The following is a 26,570-nucleotide window of genomic DNA, read 5'->3' as shown; positions in this document are numbered from 1 at the left end:
TGAATGTGTGAATAGCCATTCCTTTATCCATGCAAAGAAGGTAAAGCTGAAGGAAGAAATAAATCTAAGGGAGTGAAGGTAGCAGTAGCTCCAGCAATGAGCCCTAGAAGTAAAGGACCTAGAAACTGTTATACATTCACTAGTAACTTCACAACTTGATTTCTGTAATGCGCTCTACATGGGGCTACCCTTGTGCCTAGTCTGGAAACTTCAACTTGTGCAAAATATGGCAGCCAGGCTGGTCGCTGGAAAAACTAGGAGTGACCGAATAACACCCATCCTAAAATCTCTTCACTGGCTACCTATTAGTTTCTGGACACAATACAAGGTGTTGGTTATAACCTTTAAAGCCCTACATGGCTTGGGTCCAACCTATTTGAGGGATCGCCTGTTCCCATATAATCCGCCCCGCACACTCAGGTCCTCTGGGAGGAATCTGTTGCAGCCTTTAAAAACCAGACTAACTGCTACCTCCCAGAGGGCCTTCTCTGCAATTGCTCCCAAACTATGGAACGGCCTGCCAGACGAGATCCGTCAAATTGCCAGCTTAGACAGCTTTAAAAAAGCTGTCAAGACGGATCTCTTCCGGCAGGCCTTTCCTGAATAAATAAAAGTGCCCAGCCACAGAATGACTACCTCCCCCCACATCATGTATTAGTCCACCGCTCTGTCCTCGTTAACACACACACACACACACACACATATATATAAATTCTGTTTTAATAGATATTTTAATTGTAACATGTTTAATCCTGTTTTAAGGGGGGGAATTTGGGACACAATGTTGTAAATGTGGATTTTAATGTGTTGTGAACTGCTTTGATTGTCTCGTCACAGAAAAGCGGGATACAAATAAAAGTTTTATTTATTATAATATTATTTATTTATTTATTTATTTATTTATTTATTTATTTATTTATTATTAGAACCTCTGCCTCTTTTGCCACCATCGCCATATTCCTGGTCATCTTGTCTTTCTTCCATGATCAGAAGGATGTGAAGTCATAGCTGCCACTAGATGGAAGGAGGGTAGTTGCAATCTTTAAGGCAGTTTCAGGGTTTGATGGTAGAGAACAACAAGAAAAGGAAGCATCACAGCCAGTCAGGGGAAAAGCGAACTACAGTGGTACCCCGGGATACGAATGCGCCGCCTTACGAAATTTCCGGGTTACGAAAAAAATCAATAGGAAAAAACTGTTCCGGGTTACGAAGGTTTTTTCGGGTTACGAAAAATTTTTTGGTGCTTTTCGGCGCTATTTCGCACGAAATCGCGGCTTTTCCCCATTAGCGCCTATGGCTTTTTCGGCTTACGAAGGATTTCGGGTTACGAACGCGGCGGCGGAACGAATTATTTTCGTAACCCGGGGTACCACTGTATTTTAACACTCACTGTGAAACTGAGAATGCAAAGGATTAACTGTAGCTGCCACAGTTGATCTGCCGTACTGGTGAGGAGGAGTTGCATGGAATGAACAGCAGCACAAAGAGTTGAGCAAGAAGAGGAATATCATAAAAAGCTGGCAGAAACCTCTTCTGCTCATAGAATTAAAATGCCTCCCACTAAAATGCCATCTTCCTCTTCCCTCAGCCCCTCTGATCACCATCTTGCTGCACTCTGCAAAGTACTCCAGCTTCTGGGAGAGCATGGGGGCCTCTCTGGAAGCGTAATCACTGCCATCATCATGTCTCTCATAGGAATGGTCTTTATTGTTTTTTACCAAGGCCAGACATTCTTTTAAATGTATGTGAAATTCAGGAAAAAAATGCAAATAGTGGTTCTATCAACACAGGTTTTCATTAATAATCTCATAATAAGTAGTTTTGTACTCCATATTAAAAATATTATGGGAAAGTTGAAGATTTAAGTGTTCCAAGTAGACTAGATTGTCAGAGGTTTTGCCACTCCCAGCAACTTCTTTATTCTTGCATTGCAATGCAATTGTCCTCCCTGTTAAATACCAGTAATAGATTATTAACTGTTTCCTGTTTAGGTAATGTGGCTCAAAGCAATTCTCTTTACTTCTTGTTCTGCAATATTTGCAGTTTGGATTGTGCAGAGCTATCTGCACACAGTTGCCAGATTAGACGAAGTAAGCTGATTTTTATCAAGCCACTGGGTAATTCTGACCATTTCATCTGACAATTTTAGTACTGTACTGTAACAGCTGACCTGTGTAAGTGAAGGATTATTGCAGCATCAGTATACTGAAAAATGACTTTGAATGTGAGCATCCTTTTAACATGTGTCTGTTAAAGGTAAGAGAGAAAAATCTATCACATTTTGTGTTTTAAACAGAAATCTAGCCAGATTAAATGCTGTGGGTACTGTGCATGTGTTTTTGTTTTTTGCTAGATTATGCTGAAACAAAGATGCTGTTAAAAGACGTAGGTGATACAGAGTGTTATTTCTAATCTAGCAAGTTGCTGCTCTAGTATCCTTCCCTTTAACCATTAGGTAAATGGTGAGGTTGTGTCAAAGATTTCTTTAAAGAATTCACTGGTGTTGCTGTTCAAATATTAAATGCAGTGCTAAAATACTTTATATGAATTCTAATGGCTCTTGGTTAAGCTTTATGACAGCAACATTTTTCTTTGAATATTGTTGCACAAGCAGGGCACTGTTTTCCTTAGAATAGCAAGTGTTGGATTAGGATCAGATAATCCTCCGTTCAAGTCAGTAAACCCAAGTGGGGTTTCAGCAGATTGTTATTAACCAGAAATGTTGTCTTTGCCCATTTTTCTTTTTTTTTTAAATCTTGGGTTTCTTTTACTTTTCCTACACATTAAGCAGTTTCACATTGTAGTAAAGAAGTGATGCCTTGCTTCATTTTGCCCACTGTTGTATAAGCAATTCTGTTTTCTGTGGGTGATGACACAAAGGACACAGAAAGGTTTCTTTCAGTCAGTCTCTGGGTATGTACTTTCAGGAGCAAAAGAAAAGACATCTGTTTGAATATAAAGGCATAAGGAGCTTTTCATGTATTTTTTCAAAAAATGGTAAAACTCATCTTATTTTAGTTGCCATTTAATTATTTGAAAAATATGTTTTCAGACAACTTTGAAGACATAATGGGTGAAGCGTATTGCTACCTCATAAATTACCTTTCAAATGTAATTTAACAAACATAACAGACCTGTTCTTTCAGAAAGGAATTCAGCATATGGGGAAAATAGTATCTAAAACAGCTCTTGTTAGATATTTTCATCATAACCAACATTTTTTGATGACATGAACTTAAAAGGACTGAAAGAGGCTAGTAACAAGAAGTTCTGCCAAAATGCATTTATTGTTATTTGTTTTTTATTCATTGTTTGATTTTACAAATAATAATTAGGTTAGGTTTACAAACCCAGTCGTTTCTATTCTATGTTATTATTTAAAAGGCCAGACTCAAGGCTTTTGTGTTGTTTGCCAAGTGAAGTTAATAGATTCAACAGATATACTCTTCTGATATGCTGTTTATGTTATGTACATGTTGACTCAGAACTATGGTAACACTCTCCTTTGGTATTCTTGGCAAAATTTATTCAGAGGAGGTTTCCCATTGTCTTCTCTGAGGCTGAGAGAGTGTGATTTGCCCAAGATAACCCAGTCAGTTTCCATGGCTGAGAGATTATTCAAATCCTGTTCTCCTGGAGTCTTAGTCCAACATACAAGCCACTCTTCCACACTGGTTTTACAATGATGTGACATTAATTTACGGAGCTATATAAATGACATGTCCAGTTAGAGATGTCTTCAGTTTCCTTTCTGCAGATTTATTTCATCATAAAAAAGGGAAATTATCTGCCTTTTCATGTAAAATAACTTCACAGTTTAAACATGAAAACAAACACACCCACTCAGATGTGCAAGTAACCATTATTTAATTTCTAAACATTTTTGTTTTGTTTTGTGTATATATTTCTACACTGTGAGCAATCAAGCTGTATACTCTTGTGTTCTACATTGTTAAAAGGCATTATTAGTCATACCGAAGAAGGATCTCTTTGAATTAATACAACTCAATAAAGCAAATGCTGTTTAATTAAGGCAACATGCTCATGGGATTGGACATGATTAAAGTATCATTTTCATCTTGTGAAATTATTGTCTTTGTTGTTGTTTTTTTAAAACATCCCCATATAAACAAAACCATAATGAATATCAGTGATCAAGAGAGACCATATGGTTCTTATCTGGCATAATTCAAAAGGCTATTCCAGGGAATCATTTCTAATTTCAGCCTCTAGTTGAGGCTAACTAGCTGGCTTCTCTAGTACAGCCATTGTCCTGCTGTTGCTTCTCAGTGGCTTCACTTATACAGGTCTGAATTACTTTCAGAGTTTATTTCAAATTCACAGGTATCTTTTATAAAGAGATGCACACATGCCAGGGTATTCTATAGTTGTGTGAATTGAAATAATTGTATATGCCATAGTATGGTATTGCGTGATGATGATATATTAAATGTTCTAGAGAGAGCTTGGCAAAGTTCCTTTTTTTGGATAACAACTCCAAAATAGTAACAATTCAGTAATCTGTTGTCACTAAATAATTAAGGAAACATATTGATATTTAATTATGGTTATGACTTTTTTAATAACTGGTTTTCAGCTAACCAAAATTAGCTACCATACCAATACAAAGTTTAATATCCTAAGTATATCTGAAATATACTATTATACAAAGTAGTGTGTATTCTGCAGTTCTCTAACCACAGAGTATAGAATTCACAATCTTTCTTATTTCAAGTTGTGTTAAAACTTCTGGTTAAGTATAAAAATATAGAAATGTTTGCAGCAATGCTTAGAAAATAAAAGCAGCAATAGAAGATGAAGGAAGAGAACAAAGAAATTACAATGGCCTTTGGGCAACATTCAGTAACCTATACTCACATCTCTTCTACATTTTTCTGTAATTAGAAAAATAAACTATTATATGAATATTTGCTTAATTGGAATGAATAGACTGCAGAATTTCTCTTTTCTTAAGAATTTGGGGAGGATAACATCTTGGAAGAAAGTATTTCATTCTTTGTTTAGGTTAGAATGCATATAGACTAATTTATAATCCAGTGTATTTTATAGGTAAGTAATAAAATATCCCTTTTTTCAAAACCCTCTGTGTTCTAGAATATGTTTATATAGGTTTGCAGTTGGGCCCCATTCCCACTGGGCAAAAAAAGTGGCTTATTTCGCTGTGATTCTGACTCAGATTCTGACTCGAATCTGACCCATCATTCCCATTAAAAAGCGGGACCTGGGTTTTTTTACCCCTGTTTTCGTTCCCATTGGTATTTTCCCTGTGGTAATTTGAAGCAGGTTATTTTGCTCCCCGTTCCCGTTGCCCTTCTGGGACCTTTTTTTTTAAAGCAGCTGTCTATCAAGCACCTAAGCACTTGACATCACAGCCAATCAGTCGCTTAGATGCTTTTCCCCTCTGGGAAAAGGAAAACAGAGACTCTGTTCCCCTCAAATCTATTCTCTGGAAAAGGAGCCTCTATTCACGCTAAACCCCTTTGCATCCGAGGCTCTTCTGCGTCTTCCCATGGTTCCTCTGGGAAAGAGAAGAGGAGCTTCTATTTGCCCCAAATCCCTTTGCATCTGAGGCTCTTCTGTGTCTTCCCATAGTTCCTCTGGGAAAGAGAGAAGAGGAGCCTCTATTTGCCCCCAGATCCCTTTGCATCCTAGGCTCTTCTGTGTCTTCCCTGCTTCCCAATCCACTGGAGGAAAGGCTATGCGAACAGAAGAAAATGGCGCCGGCAATGCAGGAAAGAGAACAAGCGGGTGACACCCCCAGGCCAGCTCCTTGGGCACTGCTCCTCCCACCCCCAAGTTCTTGAATCAGACACCCTTTTGTTCCCACTCGTATGCTGCGAATCAGACTCAGGAGGCACAGGAAAACTCGCTAAAAATGTGCTGTTAAATTAAACAGCTGATTCAGTTTTTTTCAGGATAATTCAATCACATTGGAGTCAGATTCGAATTCCAATGGGAATGATATCAGAGCAATGTGGATCGAATGCACGCTGAAATGGGAACAATGAACCCATGATTCGTGTCCTGATCCACGTTATAAGCCAGTGGGAATGGGGCCTATAAAAGAAAGCTGAACCCAGTTGGGAGAGTAGCAGCTTTCACTGTGCTGTGTGGCATGACAACTCTCTCCCCTCAGGAAGAAAACAGAAGTGCTACAGTGTCATGCAGACAGAGAAGCATGGAGAAAGCCTCTATTCTCCCAGTCAGTTTTGCTTTTCTTTTGTCATGCAGTAAAGTACAATGACTTCCTCCAAACCATCCAATGCATTATACAACTGGGATTTTAATCCTTGTTTTCTTAATCTAGGCTTTGTGGATTTAGATGCACAGAAAGTATTATATGGATATACTCACATTACCAGGGTAATATAAACCAGGACTTGAAAGGTACAGAACTCAGCTGATAGACTTTTCTGTGGGTGGCTGCTCCTTCATGTTGTTTTCGTAAAATGCTGCTTATGTTAAAAGTTGCTTTATACTTTCCATGTCAGTCCTCTTTAGTAGAAAAAACTAGATTGCTTCTAGGTGAATGTTGGGTAGACCCCTTTCCCCTTATTTCTTGTTCTTAAAACTTTTGTTTTTTCCCCCCAGATGCTTTTTGTAAAAGCTGCCTAAGGATGGCTTCGGGATTATCAGCATTATGCAGTGCATTACATAATGTCATTTGTACAGAAATGATTTAGTGAAATGGGTAAAAGTGATGGAAAGGGAAATCAGATTGCATCTGAAATAAAAATTGAAGGAAGGTCTCATTTTTCAATTGAATAATTTTGGTGGGTAGTTAGATGCAGTATATAGTTTCACCTTGTTCACCAATTTTTTAAAAACAAAAATTGGCAATAGGGAAATGTTTTCTTTCAGATATAGTGATGGAAATGGAAAGGCTTATTCAAACTGGATTACATAAAGAAGCGAGTTTCTCTGTGGTTATTAATTTAACACACATGCACACAAGTGTCCGTTGTGTATAACTGAGAACAGAATTCTCTGTTTTGTTCTGTTGGGCTACACACTGTATAGTGGCCGTTTTATCCATGGGGTGAAAAAGAAAACTGTTTTATCACTCCGATGTTCAGTTTTTGCTATAGCTTTCACTTTAATAAAAATCCCTACATGGTAGTGGGAGGTGAGATCACCTGCATCTGCCCGGACTGTAGGCTCTAAAAGGGTTATTTTTGTCCTAACCCTGATGGGGCTTTCCTCCTTCAAATTTAACTTACGTCTAATGTCCCCTGTTCCTTTCCATATCTCCCAGTTCTGACGAAGCAGAAAAAGGTACTGTAGTTGGAGGACAGTATAGCTAAAATAAGAAAGATGAAGTGGACAAGCAAATACAAGGCTGAGTTCCACATGTTGTGGAGAGAAATCACCAGGGAAGCCAATGTCAGGTCGGTTAAGAACAAGTCCCACATAATATATGATCTTGTGGAGGATAAGAATTGCGACCTGGCTTGCATTACTGAGACCTGGCTTGGGCCTGAGAGTGAAGCGGTGTGGGCACAGGCCCTCCCTGCCGGGTACTCAGTGAAGGACCAGATCAGGGTGAGTGGGCGGGGGGGAGTCACCTTGATCTATAAGAACACCCTTTCCTTAACCAGGAACCATGTCCGCCAGACAGACTATATCGAGTGTATATACCTGACCCTGAAGGCTAGGGACAAGTTAGGGATTCTGTTGGTCTACAGGCCATCCCGTGCGCTAACAGACACCCTGGCCGAGCTGACACAGCTGGTCTCAGAGCTGGTGCTGGAGTCCCCTAGGCTTCTTGTCCTGGGGGACCTCAACATCCCCTTCGAGGCCAGTCAGGTTCCAACTGGTGCGGCTCGGGAGTTCATGGCTACCATGACTGCCATGCCCATTGGTCACAGGGCCCACGCTTTTGCTGGTAATACACTCAATGTTGTCTTCTGTATGGACATGGAGTCTCCGTGGGCAGAGGTAACCAATATCCTCTGCCGTCATGGACGGATCATTTCCTGGTTGAGGCCAGTAATCAAGGCTACTGTCCAGATCCCCCCGGGGGTGGCAGACCTATTAGAAGGTCCACCCTTGAAGGCTGATGGAACCCAAAAGGTTCCAGGAAGCCCTAGAGGGCTATTTGGTTTGAACTGACGGCGATTCTGTTGACCCTGACCAACAGCTGGGATGTTGATCTTTCAGGGCTATAACACGTATCGCTCCCAAGTGTCCTTTCCGGCTTGTTCCAATAAAAAGCCCGGGTACACAGAAGATCTCAGGGCAAGGAAGCGGCTGGCTGCGCAACGACTAGAACAAATGGCGGACACATCGGGACTTAGCTGACAAGACACTCCTAGAGTCTCATTGAAGGCCTACGGAGTGGCAATAGGCGCAGCTAAAAATTCGTTTATGCTGCATTATTGCGTCCGAGGAGTCGCGTCCAGCAGAGCTGTTCAGGGTGGTGAGAGAGTCACTCAGTTGACTCCCCCCCGCGAACCCACATTGGAGCCATCTAAAGCCTGCTGTGACGAGTTTAACAACTTCTTCGTGGATAAATCTCTCGGCTATGGGCCGATCTTGACGCGTTATTGGTTCAGAACAGGAGTAGAGGCGTCCAGTGCTTCCGTGACCAGTTATACTGGATCAGTTTGAGTCTGTTATACCGAGGATGTGGACAGGATCCTCAGCAGCGTTAGGAAGATGACCTGCTCTCTCGATCCTGTCCTTCATGGCTGGCAGTTCAAGGGGGAATGGCGACAACAGAAATGCTGTGTCGCATCATCAACTCATCATTCAGGGAGGGCCTTTTTCCATGAATTTAAAAACGGCCATTGTAAACCTTTATTAAAGAAGCCCTCCCTTGACCCCCTAATCGAAATAATTATCGGCCTGTGTCACTGCTGCCATTTTAGGAAGGTGAGAGAGAGGGCGGTTGCCTCCCAGCTGCAGAGGGTCTTGGAGGATACGGATTATCTGGACCCATTTCAAACCGGCTTCCGGGCGGGCTATGGGTTGAGACTGCCATGTTCCGCTTAGTCTGGGCATGGACAGGGGAGCATGTCCCTGTTAGTGCTCTTGGAACTCTCCGCGCCTTCGATACCATCGACCATGGTATCCTCTGGATCGCCTAGGGAGTTGGGTATCGGGGCACTCTCTGCAGTGGTCCGTTCCTACCTCTCGGGTAGATTCCAGATGGTGGCTGGGGGACTGTCGCTCCGATAAGAGGGCCTAAATCTGGGGTCCCTCAGGGAGCGATCTTGTCCCCTATGCTATTTAACATTACATGAAGCCGCTGGGAGAGATCATCCGGAGACACGGGGCCCGGTGTTACAGTACGCTGATGACACCCAAATATGTCTTCTCTGTGTCCCGACTGATGCAGTGACTAGGGATGGCATCTCTCGCTCAATGCCTGTCTGGAGTCGGTAATGGGCTGGATGAGGGAAAACAGACTCAGCCGAATCCAGAGAAACGAAGTGCTTGTGATAGGTTCTCCTGGTCCTGGGAAGGAGGTTTGTCCACCTGTCCTGAACTAGGTCACGCTCCCCGTAAAGGACCATTCACAGTTGGGGGGTGCTCCTTGACTCGTCACTTCACCCGACCCCTCAGTGGATGCGACAGTTAGGAGCACCTGTTATCAGCTTCGGCTGATACGCCAGCTGCATCCCTACCCCTCGACCGGGGGGACCTTGAAACAGTGGTGCATGCACTGGTAACCTCTCGACTGATTTCTGTAATGCGCTCTACATGGGGCAACCCTTGTACCAAAGCTCGGAAGCTGACTTGTTTTCAAATATGGCCGCTAGGCGGGTACCTGGTAGTTCCAGGGCCAGCCACATAACACCGATATTGAAAGATCTCATTGTGGCCAATTCGCTTCCGGGCCCATACAAGGCGTTGGTTGTTACCTATAAAGCCCTAAATGGCTTGGCCCAGACTACTTGGAGGACCGCGCTCCCCATACAATCCGCCCCGCACACTCAGGTCAGGGGGGGAAAATCTTTTAGTGTTCCTAAGACAAAATTTGTACTAACGGCGCAAAGGGCATTCTCGTGGCAGCCCCGCAATCTTGGAACGCTCTCCCTGAGGAGCTCCGCTTAGCCCCCTCCCTGGAGTCGTTCAAGAAGACCTGAAGATCCATTTATTCTGTCAAGCCTTCCTCACATGTCCTGACTGTTTTTCCCTAGTATTGTGTGTTGTATTGTATTGGATTTTTAGATTGACTAGTAATTTTTATTGATTCTATGAGGATTTTAATGATGTATAGTTATGCTGGTTTTATTTGGGGTGTTTCTCATTGTGAAGTTTGTTCTCTTTTATCTGTATGTATTGCATTTGTATTGCCTGTAAACCGCCGGGATCGTGGGAACGGCGTATAGAAATAAAATCTCAATCAATCAATCTCAAAATGCCCATGCTACAATAATAAAGACAAAATTGTTGTCAGCCCCCAAAGAGGACGAAACTCGTCTGAGAAATGACTAGAAGCAGATACAGCAAAGGTCAGCGGTTTGCTTGCACTGAGGGTCTGGCTGAAAATGATTACATGCGCTGCGGTTCCATGAGGAGGGACTTCTTGCAACAGACGGGTGCATCTCACGCAAGTTGGAAGAAATGTTTCCACAGTCTCAGAACTTGATCAGGAGGGCTTTAAACGGAGTTCCGAAGGGAAGGAGACAATATTAAGGAAAGGCGAAAGGGATGGCGAAATAGTCAAACGACATAAGAGAAACAAGGCAAACAGTGCAAGGACCAACAGTGGAGGGCAAAAAAACTTACACAGGCAGCAATGTAAAGGGACCCATGGTCTGCGATGTCTCTACACTAATGCACAGAAGGCATGGGAAATAAGCAAGATGAACTCGAACCCCTAGTACAACAAAGCAAATATGAATATAGGCATCACTGAAACCTGATGGGTTGAGTCTCATGATGGAATGTGGAAATAGAGGGGTATAACCTTTTTAGAGAAATAGGCCAAACAGGAAAAGAGGAGGAAAGCACTATATGTAAGAGAATTACACCAGTGAAAGATCAGGACATCAGTCCTGGAAGCCAGGTGGAGAGCACTGATAAAAATTAAAGGGGAGGGAAACAACAAGGATGTTATGGTGGGAGTCTACTACAGACCCCCAGTCAGACTGAGGAATTGGAGATATCTTTCTAGAACAGATGACACACACGTCAGATAGGAGAGATGTAGTAGTGAGGGGTGACTTCAACATCCTGATTTTTGCTGGAATCAAACTCAGCAAAATCCTCAGGTCTAGCAAATTCCTCACTTGCCTAGAAGACAATTTCATTGTCCAAAAGGTGGAAGAGGCAACAAGGGGTCAGCTATTTTAGATCTTTCCTAAACACAAGGACAACTTGGTTAATGGGGTGCAAGTGGTGGGATCATTAGGTGGAAGTAACAATCTTCTCCTGGAGTTTGTAAACAGTGGAAAGGAGAATCCAGGCAAAGTCAACACGCATTCTAGATTTAGGAAAGCAGATTCAGTAAACTTGAGAATATTGAGGGCGATTCCATGGCAAAAATACTAAAAGATAAAGGAGTTCAGGACGGATGGGACTTCTCAAAAGGGAGATACTGAAGGCACAATTTCAAACAGTTCCAGTGAAAAAAGAAAAATGGGAGGTCTCAAGAAACCAGGATGGATGTAAGGAACTTTCAACCGAGCTAAGTTTGAACGGAACATGTATAAAAATGGAAAAAGGGGAAATCACAAAAAGGAATTCAAAGAAATAGCAGCATGTGTAGGGGTAAAGTCAGAAAAGCTAAAGCGCAAGAATGAACCAGACTTGCTAGAAGGTAAAGACACAATAAGGCTTTTTGGATAGTCCGCAGCAAAAGTAAGAAGAAGGAAATGGTAGGGCCACTGCGTCGAGGGATGGCAAAATGTTAACAGGGGACAGAGAAAAGGCAGAATTATCAATACCTCTTTGCCTCAGTCTTCTCAGAAAAGGAAAAGGGTGCTCAACCTGAGCAGAATGGAGCAGAGGACAGAATAGGAGAATTTCAGCACGAATAAGTAAAGAGATAGTAGAGGAACACCTTTTTAATCTAAATGAATTTGTCTCCGGGACCAGATGAACTCCATCCAAGGTATTAAAAGAACTGGCAAATGTAATATTGGAGCCATTGGCAAAATCTTTGAAACTCCTGGAAAAACAGGAGAGATCCCAGCAACTGGCGGAGGGCAAACGTTGTCCCCATCTTCAAAAAGGGAAAAAAAGAGGATCCCAACAATTATCGTCCAGTTAGTCTGACATCAGTACTAGGAAAGATTCTGGAGCAGATCATTAAACAAGAGGTCGTGAACATCTAGAAGGCAATGCCATAATCACAAAAAGTCAACATGGGTTTCAGAGAAACAGATCATGCAGACAAATCTAATCTCTTTCTTTGATAAAATTCCAGCTTGGTAGATGAAGGGAATGCTGTGGATAAGTATATCTTGATTTCAGTAAGGCCTTTGACAAGGTTTCCCATGACATTCTTGCAAACAAGCTTGTAAAATGTGGACTAGACAAGGTAACTGTTACTGGATTTGTAACGGGTTGACCGGCCGAACCCAAAGGTTGCTCAACAATGGCTCCTTTTCATCCTGGAGAGAAGTGACCAGTGGGGTCCCACAGGGCTCGTCCTGAGCCCAGTACTATTCAACATCTTTATCAATGACCTGGATGACAGAATTGGGAGCATACTTATCAATTTGCAGATGACACCAAATTAGGAGGAATAGCTAATACTCCAGAGGACAGGATCAAGATTCAAAATGACCTGAATAGACTAGAAAGCTGGCCAAAGCTAACAAATGAAATTCAACACAGAGAAATGTAAGGTATTGCATTTAGGGCGGAAAAATAAAATGCACAGATATAGGATGGGTGACACTGGCTGAATGAAACTACATGTGAAAGGGATCTAGGAGTCTAAGTAGACCACAAGTTGAACTGAGTGAAACAGTGTGAGGAGCAGCTAAAAAGGCCAATGCTTTTTAGGCTGCATCAATAGAAGTATAAGTGTCTAGATCAAGAGAAGTAATAGGCCACTATACTGCTCGGGTCAGGCCCCACCTAGATATTTTGTCCAGTTTCGGGGCACCACAATTCAGAAAGGACAATTGAGAAACTGGAGCGTGTCCAAAGGAGGCAACAAAAATGGTGAAGGGTCTGGAAACCATTCCCTACGAGGAACGACTCAGGGAACTGGGGATGTTTAGCCTGGAGAAGGAAGGTTAAGAGGTGATATGATAGCCCTGTTTAAATACTTGAAGGGATCATATTGAGGAGGGAGCAAGCTTGTTTTCTTGCCTCCAGAGAACAGGACCCGGAACAAGGAGCAAGCTACAGGAAAAGAGATTCCACCTGAACATTAGGAGGAACTTCCTGACAGAAGGGCTGTTCAACAGTGGAATGCACTCCCTCGGGGGTGATGGGGGCTGGTTACAGACCGGCACTTGGACGTCCGCAGGACGTCCCATTTTAAAAAAGGGGTGCCATCTTTACGTATCGGACGTGTCGCGGCGCTAATGATGTCGCGAGTGCACCAGCGGCGCCTCGTGACGTCATTAGGGCGCCGCAGAAAGAAGCTCCATTTTGGAGCTTCTTTTTTTTCTCCGCATGGAGCCGCACAGTGTGCTGCACGGCTCCCTTACGGAGCCAACGGCGGCGGGCAGACCCCTCAAAGCGGCGGTCTATAACCGCCAGAGTCTCCTTCCTTGGAGTCTTTTAACAGAGGCTGGGTGCTTTGATTGGATTTCCTGCATGGCAAGGGTTTGGACGGGATGCCCTTGCGGTCTCTTCCACCTACGATTCTATTGATTCTATGATTCTATATACAGTATTAAAGCATTCATTCTTGCCTGCTTCCTGACCTGTCAACTACACTCAAATCACAAGAGCAAAGGACAGTAATGAAAATCTCCTGTACTGTGTGGTAGAGTGTGCCATTTCAAAGTTTTAGGTATGACTTGTAGCACAATTTCCAAAAATGCTAGATAGTACTGGTTCAAGCTTTGGACACTATATGTTGTGAGCCGCCTGATCGGAGAAGGCGGCATTAAAAAAATTATTTATTATTATTATTATTAACAAAGAACCTAACATTTAAATGAACTTTTTGCATCATTAAAGATCAATGTTTTTATTAAATTACACAGATACCCTGTTTTGATCTCAAAAATGTTTGTTATGTCCTCAGAAAGGTAAATCCAAGGTTCTCTCCCCATGACTACACAGATAATATTTCACATCTGAAAACATTTAATTAACTTCTTAGCAAGAGGTTGTAAGATATGGAAACACCATCATTTGTTGTTATTATTTTGTTTTCCTTGGCTGTAGTCACACTGTGTTTAAGATAAAAGCAGAGGTAGATTACATGTCTTCTATGATTAAACTGGCAGTTTTGAATTATAAGATGATTCTTCCATGTTTATCTTTCTGTACCAACAATTTACAAATAAAGAAGCATCATCAAACTATAACTAACAGAATAAGTGGCATAATTTTTTAAAATGCTATGAGTTAATGGAAAACAAAGCAAATTAGTCCTAGTACTTTTGGTTTTTAAGATCTATGGCACCTTATGGGAGGATTTTGAGTGCGTGGTAATTCCTCCCCCCCCAAAAAAAATCTTACTCTGATTTTTAAAAAGAAATACTGTTCATTTTTCAGTTCAAAAGAGGCATTTCCAGTGAGAAGAAAAAAAGAGCTTGGAGAAGATGTCCGCATTTTGCTCCACTTAGACTGTGCACATGCTAGTCTAAACTTCCTTCCAGCTGAAACAAAAGTAGCATTCAACCTCACTGAAGCTTTTCTTCCAACTTCTTCCCATGGAGACAGATACTCTGTGGGCTTTCTCACATGATAGAGTTGCTGCATGATTGCACTGTCTTCGTTCCACACTTTGATCTTTTCTTATCACAACAACCTTGTGATTCCCTGTTGTGGCATTGCATTTCCATTGTTATTGACCACATTTTTCATGACGAGAAAAACATCAGCTATTTCTTCTGGTGTGAGCATTTCTTCCTCTGCAGTTCCAATGCTCTAGCAGTGCTATGGTATGAATGAGTAGGCTCTTTCTTCTCTCCCTCTTCTTATTCTCAAGCAGGTAAGGTATTCCACTTCTGGTGTCTGGATAAAAGGACATTATGGTGCATAGGAACAATGTTCCTTTTATTCATTACTGGTATTATTTATTTTTTAAAAATGTTTTGCCATAATTGCACAAATTGTGCTGTCATGATGGGTCACCAGTATTCTGCAGTTATGCCAAAACAATTTAAAAAAATAAAACCTGTGGAATGGAGTATAGTGGACCCTTGTTATACGCTGGGGTTTGGTCCAAGATCCCCGTTATAACAAAATCAGTATAGCTCAAGTCCCATTAAATTAATGACATAACAAAAATGGTGTCCCTTATAAAAAATGGAAATCAAGATTTGATATTTGAAATTTATACTTTTTGAACATTTCAAACCAATATGCTTGAATCCGGTTATAAAGATCCATGTATAAGATGGGTGACTGTAAAACAACCAAGGTAAAACCAATACTACACTAACAACAGGCACACTACACCAACATGTGGGCAATGGTTACTCCCCATTATGTTTGTGATTTCAATTGGAAGAGCGAAATGGTGGCAGTGAGACATGTCAAAATGGTGCAATGCACAATTGTGACCCAAAATTTAAAAATAATAGTTGCATTGCTGTGTAAGGTAGACACAGAGAAGAAGGCAAGATGAGTGAGGCAGTGTGGAAGACTGATTGTGGAAAAACTGCATCATGGCACCATAGTGCTGTTGCCAGAAGGTGTGATAGTTTCCATACCAGTATTTTCCTATTTGTTAAACAACATGATTGCTGCTGGTGTGGTAAGAATTGTTGATGTGGCCTTCAGTTCTCCCTATACTCTCAGTCCAGTACAGCGGCCCTTCTTATACACGGATTTTTTTATACACGGATTTAAGCAACATGGTTTGAAAAGTTCCAAAAAAGTAAAATTTACCTTGATGTTCCATTTTTTATTAGGGACACCATTTTGCTATGCATTATACTTAATGAGACTTGAGCATACACGGATTTTGTTATACATGGGGATCTTGGAACCAAACCCCAGCGTATAACAAGGATCCACTGTATCTGAAAACATTGCCTTCACTCCAGTTTGTAAGCAAGGTTGGGGAGGGAATCCATCATGCTTTGAACCATTTAGCTGAAATCATACAATCATAATATTTCATCTTCAGGTATCTTGTCTTATCAGGAAAGCAGGTGCAACTTCAAAGTACAATGAAAGGCTACATGATCCTGCGGAGACATAATGTTTTTGACCTTTTCTCTGTGGTATAGAGCTTGTATTGGGTTAGTAGCTACAACATACAGTGCTTTCAGTCAGTTAAATAGCTGTCTTGTAATTTAACTGATACACATAATTCTATTCACCTTAGCATATAGCAGTGAAATACCTGAATTAGGATCACATTTACAGTTCTTTTTCTGCGAGCAGTGACAATAAAAAATTCTAATTTCCCCTTTCTTGAAAAATAAGAGCATTTTCTAAATAAATAAAATAGTACAAGTAAAATTAGACAACTCTCATTTAAGGGTGTATGGACTGAAGCAAATTTATTTCACGTTAAACATAATCTGATAACCTGGAGCACATATAAACTTTCTTTTGACTTCAGTAGACTTGGGGCATAATAGGATTTGGCTCATTTTTATTTCTGAAGTGGTGAACAGGGAAATACAGAGCTCTCTTTAAAAAAAAATCCAGAAACCCATCCCATGCCAATGAAGCTGTTGAACTCTGTTGACTCCTTTTGACCTTTTTGGTATCATGAATGTTTTTAAAAAAAAATCAGTTAATTTTAAAGGGCTTTTTGCTTGTCCCTCTACTTATAATAGGCTTTGAAACAAAGCATAATGAGTATTGAAGGTATGTGCGTTTTAATGAAATAAGTTAATCTGTGGCTCCATCTCTGTGGATCAGTGCGTGTCAAAACAACATGCACTGCCAAATGAAATGAAGAGGCAAACAGAAAAGATGAGGATTTTAGAAGGGCAACACCTTATTGGCATCTAAGGACTACAACTCACCCAAATATCCTTCAAGTTCCAAGCCAAGCTATACAAGTGGGTTTTAGTAGACAGGTAAGCTGTATCATCTTTTCTGAAACCTAGCCTGCACTCTGTGTGTCAGGAATCATGCAATTCTTTTAGACACAGCTGGGCATTTTGTTAACTACTAGATATTGTTTGACTAGATGACCTCCAATTTTTCGGGAATCATTGGACTACAACCTCATAGCCCTAGTCAGATGGTCAGTGATAGGTGAAAATGGGAGCTGCGTCCTGCACCCAAGAACCATAATTAACCATCCCTGTCCTTTGGCGGGGGGGGGGGGGGCTCTCCTTGGTCACCTCACACCATACTTCCAGACAAGCAATCTGCATTCTGAGCTCAGCACAGCTTTCTGATCTTCTTCCCATGTCCCGAAGACATTCCATCCTAGATATCAACTAGGAGACTTCTGCTCATCCTTGTGTTTTTGCTTTCTTGAATTTGACCCCTCAGCTGACCATTAGGGTAAATAGTAGAAATAGTTACACAAGATAGAATCAGCAACTGCAGACAAGCCAAACCACTTTTATTACAAGGAGCAATTTGAAGAAGGTGAAATATACCATCTATATGAGCAATTAAAGCAGCAGGAAAGCTTTCTTCATGAACTACAGGAAAGTGGACTATTTGGGGCCCCAGTGTGACATGAAAATATAGGTTTGGCAGGTTTGTGCCAGACTTTCAACAATGTGTCAAATGTTAAAATGCCTTTTTCTTCTTATTTATTTAAAATGTAGCTTTTGAATTTGAAAAGTAGCTAGTGATATGTCATTAACCCCTCCCCCAAGGAACCATTACTGAGAAAGTTGAATAGCATTTAAGCTGGAGTTGCTTGAAAACAAGCTAAGACTTTTTTTTTTTAAAAAAAGAAGATGTTAATAAAGATATATTAAAAAAGAAAAAAGAAAACAAGCTAAGACTAAGGATTGTTTGAAATAAGTCTCTTGTCTGCTACATTTCATCTTGTGTGAGCACAATAATCAATAACTCTGCTGCTCCCTGTGGTATCTCAAACATTCTGAAACATGGGCTAGGAGTCCATACTTTCCACTTCAAATGGTGGCCTTGTTTGAGTTTCTTATCATATTAAATTTTTTTTCTCTCTATATCAGAGCAAGTTCCCATTGAGATTCGAATGCATGAAATAAGCACTTCATTAAGGGTAACTTGCCATCAGCAGTAGGCTTTCTTAGGAGAGATGTATTGATTTGATTGAGTATAACTGAGTTACTGTATATTAAGTCTAGCCATTTTGTCATAATTGACCCCAAACCCTGGCTCTTAGCCCCCCCCCCCCCACCCCCCAAATCCCAGCAACAACCATCCCCCTCCTGTGGGTTGAGTGGCAAGGCGAGAGCTATTCCTGAAGTACCTGAAAGAAGCACTAACCCCCTCTACTCTCTCCACCACATCACCACTTCAGTCCTTTTGAATGCTGGGTGGGGAAATTATGGTGGAGGCAGCTGTTTGGCACTTGCCCTCAAAGGACTGCCAAGAGGAATTGGGCTCTGACTATGGTAAATAATGTTTGTCAACTTTCTGGGTTAAAATCAGGCAAAGTTATCATATTAAAGTTAAAGGGCTATAAGCATGAGTAATATAGTCACATTTCTCTTTGCTTGGTTTGTCATGTGTGCCATTGTTGTGCATCTGTGCCTGGTCAACTCTCCCACAGCACATCACTCAGCCAAAATTTACTCATAGATTTGTCCTCACCCAACCTTCAGGGTGAGCACAAACTGTTATGGCTCCAGAATTAGTAAATTCTTTGGCATTGTTTTTCTTTCATTGTCCTTACATCCTTTTGCATGATCCTCAGTTTTACCCTTAGTTATCCATGGGCCATATCAAAATCCATGTTTTGGCCCCGAAGCCTGCCTTGACTATACATGAGATCAAGTTATAGTCAAGTGTATATGGTAGTACTCAATTAAAGTATAGTATCTAAGTATAGTATATAAAGTGCAGAATATGAAGTATTGTATTTCACATAACATGTAGCCAATGGAAGTATGTTCCTCAGAGAAATTATCTAGAGTGCAATCCTATAGGATTTGGTCTCATTGGCTGGGATTCATTCATTCATTCATGAATAGCAAACTCCATTCTTCTAGCATTATCCTATCTAGCATGTGTCAGGAAGTCTATAGTCTGAAAAATGTTTAACTCAGAAAAGTTTCTAAGGGATAGAAAAGTCCCTCGAATCATATTGGAATGTCAAAGAAGCAGCAGCAGCAGCTTTTCTTCATGTGTGGACTTGTGAAAAAGCTAAAAAAATGGACTCCAATTCATGAATGATAAAGAATGTTATGAAAACTAAATTTTAGCTGCAACTGGAACTATTTTCTGTAGGAATGTGGGATGAAAGATTTAAAAAGACCTGTGTAAGAATACTACAATATATGACAACTTCTGCCAAATTGATTTAAGTCCAAAGATAGAAGAAGCAACAATCCCTTCTCAAGAAGATTGAATGTTAAACTTGTATGATTTTTTTAGAAATGGATGATGAAAAACTTGGTTTCAGTTTAAGAAAGTAATCCCCAGTCCCAGTTTTTGGTGCCTAAATCTTAGGTCTGAGCAGTTCTTTATTGGCAACCAAAAATACCATGATAGTGTTTTCTGCTGCACTGAAGGGCCAAATACTGTTTTAGAAGATTTGGGACAAACTATGTCCCACACAAGAAAGGAAATGGTGAGAAGGCCCAGGAAGAAATGGCCAGGGAACTGACCATGTTCAAGCATCTTAATAGTTGAATTTGATGAATTGGATTCACCAAGAAGCTACTAGTTTGTAGCAATTTTTCATATCAATACTCTGACATGACATTTTGTCAGATGCCACCCTGCATCTTCAACCCGCTGTATCAACCATATCTAACTCTTATTGCTGCTGATGTGAAAAATAAATTAGTAACTTGGAATATCTAACTTTATGTCTTTGGTGAAGAAGATAGTGCTGCACAAGCAAAAAGCAGGTTGCACAACAGATCTTTGCTTTCCAATGAATTTGTATCTCCCCTCACCCTGCAAGGACTCTCTTCAAAAATTAAGCAAGACATAACAAACATTTGAGATGTGTCTTTGGGGCTGCGGGGGAAAGGGTGAACAGAGATTTTTGTGCATGCTATGAAAAAATGTTCCATGTTGTTGTGGCAGATTCATACCACATTCACAGAAAGACAGTATCTAGAATTGTAATTTCCCTTGGCACTGGACAGGTTTTCTGGATAGGCAGAAGGTTGAAGGAGTTTGGAGAGAAAGGAAAAGTTCCCTTGTGCAATTTTCCACTAGTGCAGTATTGGATATGTCTCTGGGTGGGCATATATAAGGGGTAATTATATTCTTGTGAAGTTACTGTGAGAATGAATCAAAATTACACCAAGAAGTACTGTGGATTAAAATGTTAGGTGTGTATATATAAAATTGTATTTCAAGAAAAGCATGCAAAAAACCTTCTCTAAATACTGTGACCTACTCCACCCAAGCTAGTTTTCATTGGAACATGCACAGAGTTTGATTGCCAGTGACATCTGATCCTGGCAATTTTAAGTTTCTGATCTTCTTATGGTGTTACCAGCTATGCAAAATGTACCTGTATAAAACTGTCAGGTAAAAGTGTTTTACACTCCATATTCACAATGTATATCATATACTACAGGTTGACTTCTGTCGCTGGGAGGAAAAAAGGCTAACATACTTGCAGAGGTTAACAGTGGAAATGTGGCAGTAGTGGTACAATGAAAGGGTTGTGTTTGTAATGTGAGAAAAGTAGAGTGTCTTGCACATACTTATCTTCTTCATTTGTGGGAGCCATTGTTCTACTAAGGAATGTGCCAAACAAAAATGAAAGCTGAATATTCTGAAGAGTGATCATTCTGAACATAATATAGTTCCACCCTGGAAATGTGTACTGAAACTAGTATATATTTATGCACCCAAGTTTCCTTGATTGTTTTTTTTAAGACAGATTGCGATTTCACTGAACTCTGTTTCCAGGTGCTAATGCCAGTAAAACCCCTGTGTTCCTTTATTGTACAAAAGCAGTAGTGGCATAGTTCCAATATTTTTGTTCTGCTACCAACCAACATGTTACAAGAAATCACTGATGGATGGATGGCATCTGTACATTCTATGCAATAGGTATTGAATTAGGGCTGTTGGGAATGACATCTAGTGACATAATATTCATTCTTTTTAAAATAACAGTAGCTTAAAGTACTTAAAAGGATACTGGAAACATGTCCTGTATGTTTTGTGATTTATTCTGTTCATAATTGCAATTCAGGAGGAATTTAGTCACCTGAAGGTTTAAAATCACTAATTCAAAATTGTAGAATTTTTTTTAACTACACATTAACATTTTCCATTTAACTTTGAAAATCAAATCTAGTACATGTATAGTGGCTATGTTAAAATGTTTCTATATATGATTTTGTAGTCCATTTAGAACTCAGAAAGAAAAATCAGGAATAAATTAGGTTTCTTTCTTTGCAACTAAATTATATGATCTTGCAAACTCCAATTGAAACAGTTCTCCTCAAAACAGAATCATGTATGATTATAATACAGTGGGCTCTTCCGTTATGTGGGGATCTGTCCAGCCCCCTGCCCCAACATAGAATCATAGAACATAGATGTTAGGGATGATGGGAGTTGCAGCTCTTCTCCTGGCTTTCACTCTCACCCCCCTGTCAGCGGAGAAACATCAGCTTGACCAGTAGCTCCTGAGAATTGGCTGAAGATGTCTTCTAATCTTCTCTGGAATCTGCTGGTTCTTGTCGCTCTCAAGACACCAGTCAACACAAGTAGTCTCTAAAAAGATCTACTTTTATTCTAATATATACACTAGGCACAAACAATTCACTACTCACAAAACCCACACTCACTAGCTCTCAATTAATACCCACAAAAAGTATTGCCATACATTGCTGCTTATATAGACATTTGTCTCTCTATTCATTATACAGTTGCCACCTCCTGGGCGTGTACATACATTATGATTGACATACAATACTTGGCTCAATCTTGACCTCACATTGCATCATACATTACTGTCCACTCAATGACTTTCAGGTAATATCAACTTGCACCTTTTCACTTTGTCCTTGCCACATATGTCCTTGGCTTTTAGGACCTTCTAATTACATTATATGCAACACCTATGTGACATTTCAATTGCTTTTGCTGTGTCATGTTACTTTCAAATACATCCATATACATATTATATTTCTTGTGACTATATATCCCATGTGGCTTTTTCCTGACAATAGATTCTATGATTCTATGACATAAGGCAAAAAAAGTGTATGCTGGGGCATGTGCATACAGCACATGCACCATTCCTTTTCATGAGGTGCAGCTTCAGTGTAAGCTGAAAGCCATGTACATAACACTGGCATTAGAGAGGAGATAGAAATTACTTCAGAACTGTTTCATATGTTCATATTTTTACTCTTGGAAATTAAATGTATTCTTAATCAAGGAATTGAGAAATGAAGGAAATAAGAAATGCATGTTATGAAACTATTTAGAGATGTATTAAGAAATAATTTTTGTCATATTCTATATGATAAAACTGAGTATTTCTATTATTTCCAGAGCTACCCAAAAAAAAAAAAATATCCTGCAGACTAAGGATGAGAGAAATTTATTTCCCCCCTGATCTTATACCTGTGAACTAATACACATACTAAAACTCACTTTCTTCAAAAGTCATGCTTTTCTGAATTGTACAATTGTGTGAGTTCCCCGGGGGGGGGGGGGACACCCCAAAGGTTCATCAATCCTTACTCCAGACATAAGGTTCACTTCAGCAAATCAAATGAGGTGGGGGGAGGGGGGAAGAAAAGTACAAAACCTAGCCATTCGAATAAAAATGATGTTCATTAAACAATTCTCAGATCCTTTTGATTCATTTGGCAAAATTTAAAACTGGCTTAAAAGATTATTGAGCTGTACATTTTTCACTTGTTAGAACCAGAAGGAATCTGCACCACGCTGAAATTTTGGCTCCCTCAATATCCAGGTGATTTTCTCATTGAAACTGGCTTGGAACTTTCATTTTAAAAAGTATTTAAATGTCCCCCCTCCTTTTAATTCTCATTCCTGAAAAAAGTCCTTCTCTTTGCATTATTTTCTCTAGATCCTCCCTATGATCCATGGCTTCGAAGAAAATGTCTGGGACCATTGCCAGTTTCTCCATTCTCCTCTCTCTCACACTGCAGAACTCTTCTACATTTGTGCCATGTTCAGTGAAACATCTTTTTGGTATACAATGTGTCATGAGGTGTTCATGACTTGGATAAATTACCATACTTCTTTCCCATCAAAGAAGTGCAGAGGCCTTTGGTGGATACAGCAGGCCTGACCAACAGACTACAGCACTCCTGGCTTATTTTCCAAGGTAGGATCACTTTAAACAATGGTAAACATTGGAAATGAATTTGTCAAAAGGTACCATTTTAATCTATGAGAAAGTATTTTTCTTATATTCCAAGCCAGTCTGTACCTATGCAGACAGAGAGTTAGAAAATGCTGATGTGGAGATATATTGTTGTGAAATACAGCCTTTTGAAGGAAGAGATGGTGGGTCGTTCAATACACATTGTATGCCTTTTCATACCTACAAAATTGTCATTATAATTGCCTTTTATGCTAACCTTTAAAGGAAAGAAAGCAATTAAGATTTATTTTTGGTAAATAAACACTTTTTAATTTTCTGCTTTGGCCTTATTCACTTTGTTCTTTTAACAGGATCAGGGACATTTTTTAGTATTATGTCAAGGGTGATGTATTCTTGTATATTGAAATGCAGTACTGTGAAGAGTAACACTGGAAAGATTATTAACTTTATACATCCACAAAATGAAGAGTTGTCAGGACTTATGTTTTTCACTGAAGTCTGAATATCATACATGCCATTGCAAAAATATATTTCAGTGTACATTTGATGGAAGCTCATACTGCACAGCTGACTGCAAGACAATGTCTTGGGTAAATCAATTATAATTAGGCCATCTAGTGACGTTTAGGTAAATAAGGACATAACTCTTCAGAGTGATATTGCTATGTTGTTTCTTTTCAATGAAAAATAAAAATGTGTGACAGCATAGTGGACCACTGGCAGTCAAGTATATTCCACACATTTTCAAACCATGCAACCTTTGAAAATCCATTGGTAATTGTACTTACTTGCCTAGAATACTTATACACTGTCATTCATTATATGGATTTGAGGTTCACAGTAATACAACAAAAATGAGATCAAATAAAATAGCAGATAAAATAGAGTAAGAAAAAATGAAATGCATGTTTTTCTATAAATCCCCCAAATTTTTTACTTATCATTTGGATGATCCAATAATAAAATAAGTCAGGGAATAGTCTGTGTTAACAGTCATCCCCTGCAGCTTGTGTCCATTATCTGATATTCAGAGATATGCTGTTATGGACTAGGGATGTAAAACTATTTCAATTTCTTGATACAAGAATGCATGCACACACACAAAATCAAAAAAAATCTCCCCACTAGGTGAGATTATGAAAGTTTTTTGTCTATTTTGATGATTTTTCACATATTAGATTTTTTGGGGTAAAAATATTGTTTTCAAATTTTTGTTGTTGTAAAATGCAATGCATATTGTTTAAAAGGGTTAAAACATTGAGAAGAGGGGATGACTAAGGAAAGTGCTGTTCTTTTCAGTCTTGCTGAATTTTTTTTAAAAGTCATGGTGACTGATAACCCCCCCCCCCCAAAAAAAGTATCCCAGAATTTTGAGACACATTTTCAAATTAAATATGAGGAAAAATTGAAAATACACTTTATATTCCTACTGTGGACTTGCAATGTCTAATTAACTGTCAAGAATGTCATCTAGGCTTAATAATTTCAGTGTCGAACAAGGGATGAGGAAATCTGTATTAGCATATCTGCAGGCATGAAGTTGTTTTGTATTGAACTGCATAAAATTTATTGCTAGGTTAAAATGTTTGGTTGGATAACCTTGGAGGAAAGGCAACTTGTAGGCATAGCTTTGAAGTTCTTTGGTACTTTTTAAAAGATTTCAAGTAGGAGTTCAGAAAGTACAGCTCTGGGACATGTATGTTCTACCAAGGCAGGTTTTGAGGCCCCTAGTGGCTTCTAAACTCAGGATCTGTCTGAACTTTTTAAAAATAAAAAGGTCCTTTGCATCTTTTAGTGGGTATGAAGTCTAGTTCACCCCCAGGTTGTTTTTGTGTGTTTGTCTGAAAATGAAAGTAATTTTCAATCTATTTCTGGATTTTTTAAAAAAAGTCTTTATTGTAAAACTGATGAGAAGAAAATGGCAGAAATGCCCTCCATACCCTCCAGAATGTACAAGGGAGAGTTTTAGGTTTTCTAAAAAAAAAATATGAATATAGGCTTTTGTTTTTTTTTTTAAGGTGTTGAGGGGCTCAGGAGGGGATGGTCCTCCAAAATCCAATGAGGGGCAATCGTGGCCCCTAGACCTGACTTAGAGGTTATTATGGCTGTTGGACAAGACACTATCCTTGAGTCTATCAACTCAACCCACAAGTAAAAAAAATGCCAATATGCTCTTGCCGAAAACGGCAAAAAATTCAATAGATTCAGAAAGAAAGCAGGTGAATATCAATTGCAAAACTCTACTGCAGGAAACATAAAAGCATGAATCCAACTGACAGAAACCATAATTCTTTAAGATATAATATTCTCAGTGAAGTAATGTCTGTAAAATCACAAGTGTTGTGAGTTCACTTGGCATGAAGTACTTTTCTCATTTGGTTGTGTCTCAAAGAATAACATTCATTGTCATATTTTTGACCCAAATGACTGCTATGACAGAAGGGTGATAGTTGTGAAATATTACTTGTTTGAAACTGGTTAATATTGAATAAAATTGGGTGGGGGGACAGGGTCTGAAGTAACGGCTTTATTTTCAAGCTATTCTTTGGGAAATCATGTACTTTTACCACTTTAGGACTAGAAATGTTGGCTCTGCCCCTGGAAATAAAGATCTATGTTCAATTTAGCACAGAATAGCAAGAAAGCACACATGCAGATGTGCAGGATACAGTCCCACTATATGTTATAGGAGGTGTTCATTGTTGTTTCTGCCTGGACATTTTTCTTTATTGGTCATCCTTAAAATGATATTGCAAAGGTGCTTCTGCAAAAGAGACTGAATGGTCAGGTAGCATTTACAGACAAGACTAACACTGTGGTGCTAATGTAGAGCCTTGGTCTCACTATATGTATATTTATAGGTTGTAACTATAGGGTAAGCAGCAAAATGAAGACCATGTCTTTTCCAGATAAGAAACCCCCTCCCATGAAATGTTCCTTCATTCTACAATTTTTTAGCTTGAAGCAACTTGATATTTCATGTGAGGATACAGAAGTACAGTTTGGATATCAAAAGAAAAGGGGCAGGCAAAGTTATATGTCT

General features: G+C 39.7%; 1 protein-coding gene across 1 annotated transcript in view; it reads left to right on the top strand.

The window, feature by feature from the left end:
- Positions 1-26,570, top strand: part of CHRM3 (cholinergic receptor muscarinic 3) — a 397,697-nt gene that overhangs the window by 273,254 nt on the left and 97,873 nt on the right. The window contains 1 exon segment of the mRNA XM_042445960.1: positions 23,267-23,527. The gene's annotated coding sequence lies outside the window, so the exon portion shown is untranslated.

The sequence above is a fragment of the Sceloporus undulatus genome, chromosome 1, assembly GCF_019175285.1.
Source record: "Sceloporus undulatus isolate JIND9_A2432 ecotype Alabama chromosome 1, SceUnd_v1.1, whole genome shotgun sequence".
Classification (NCBI taxonomy): Eukaryota; Metazoa; Chordata; class Lepidosauria; order Squamata; family Phrynosomatidae; genus Sceloporus; species Sceloporus undulatus.
Note: the sequence above shows the minus strand (reverse complement) of the source record. Positions and strands in the feature narration are given on the sequence as shown.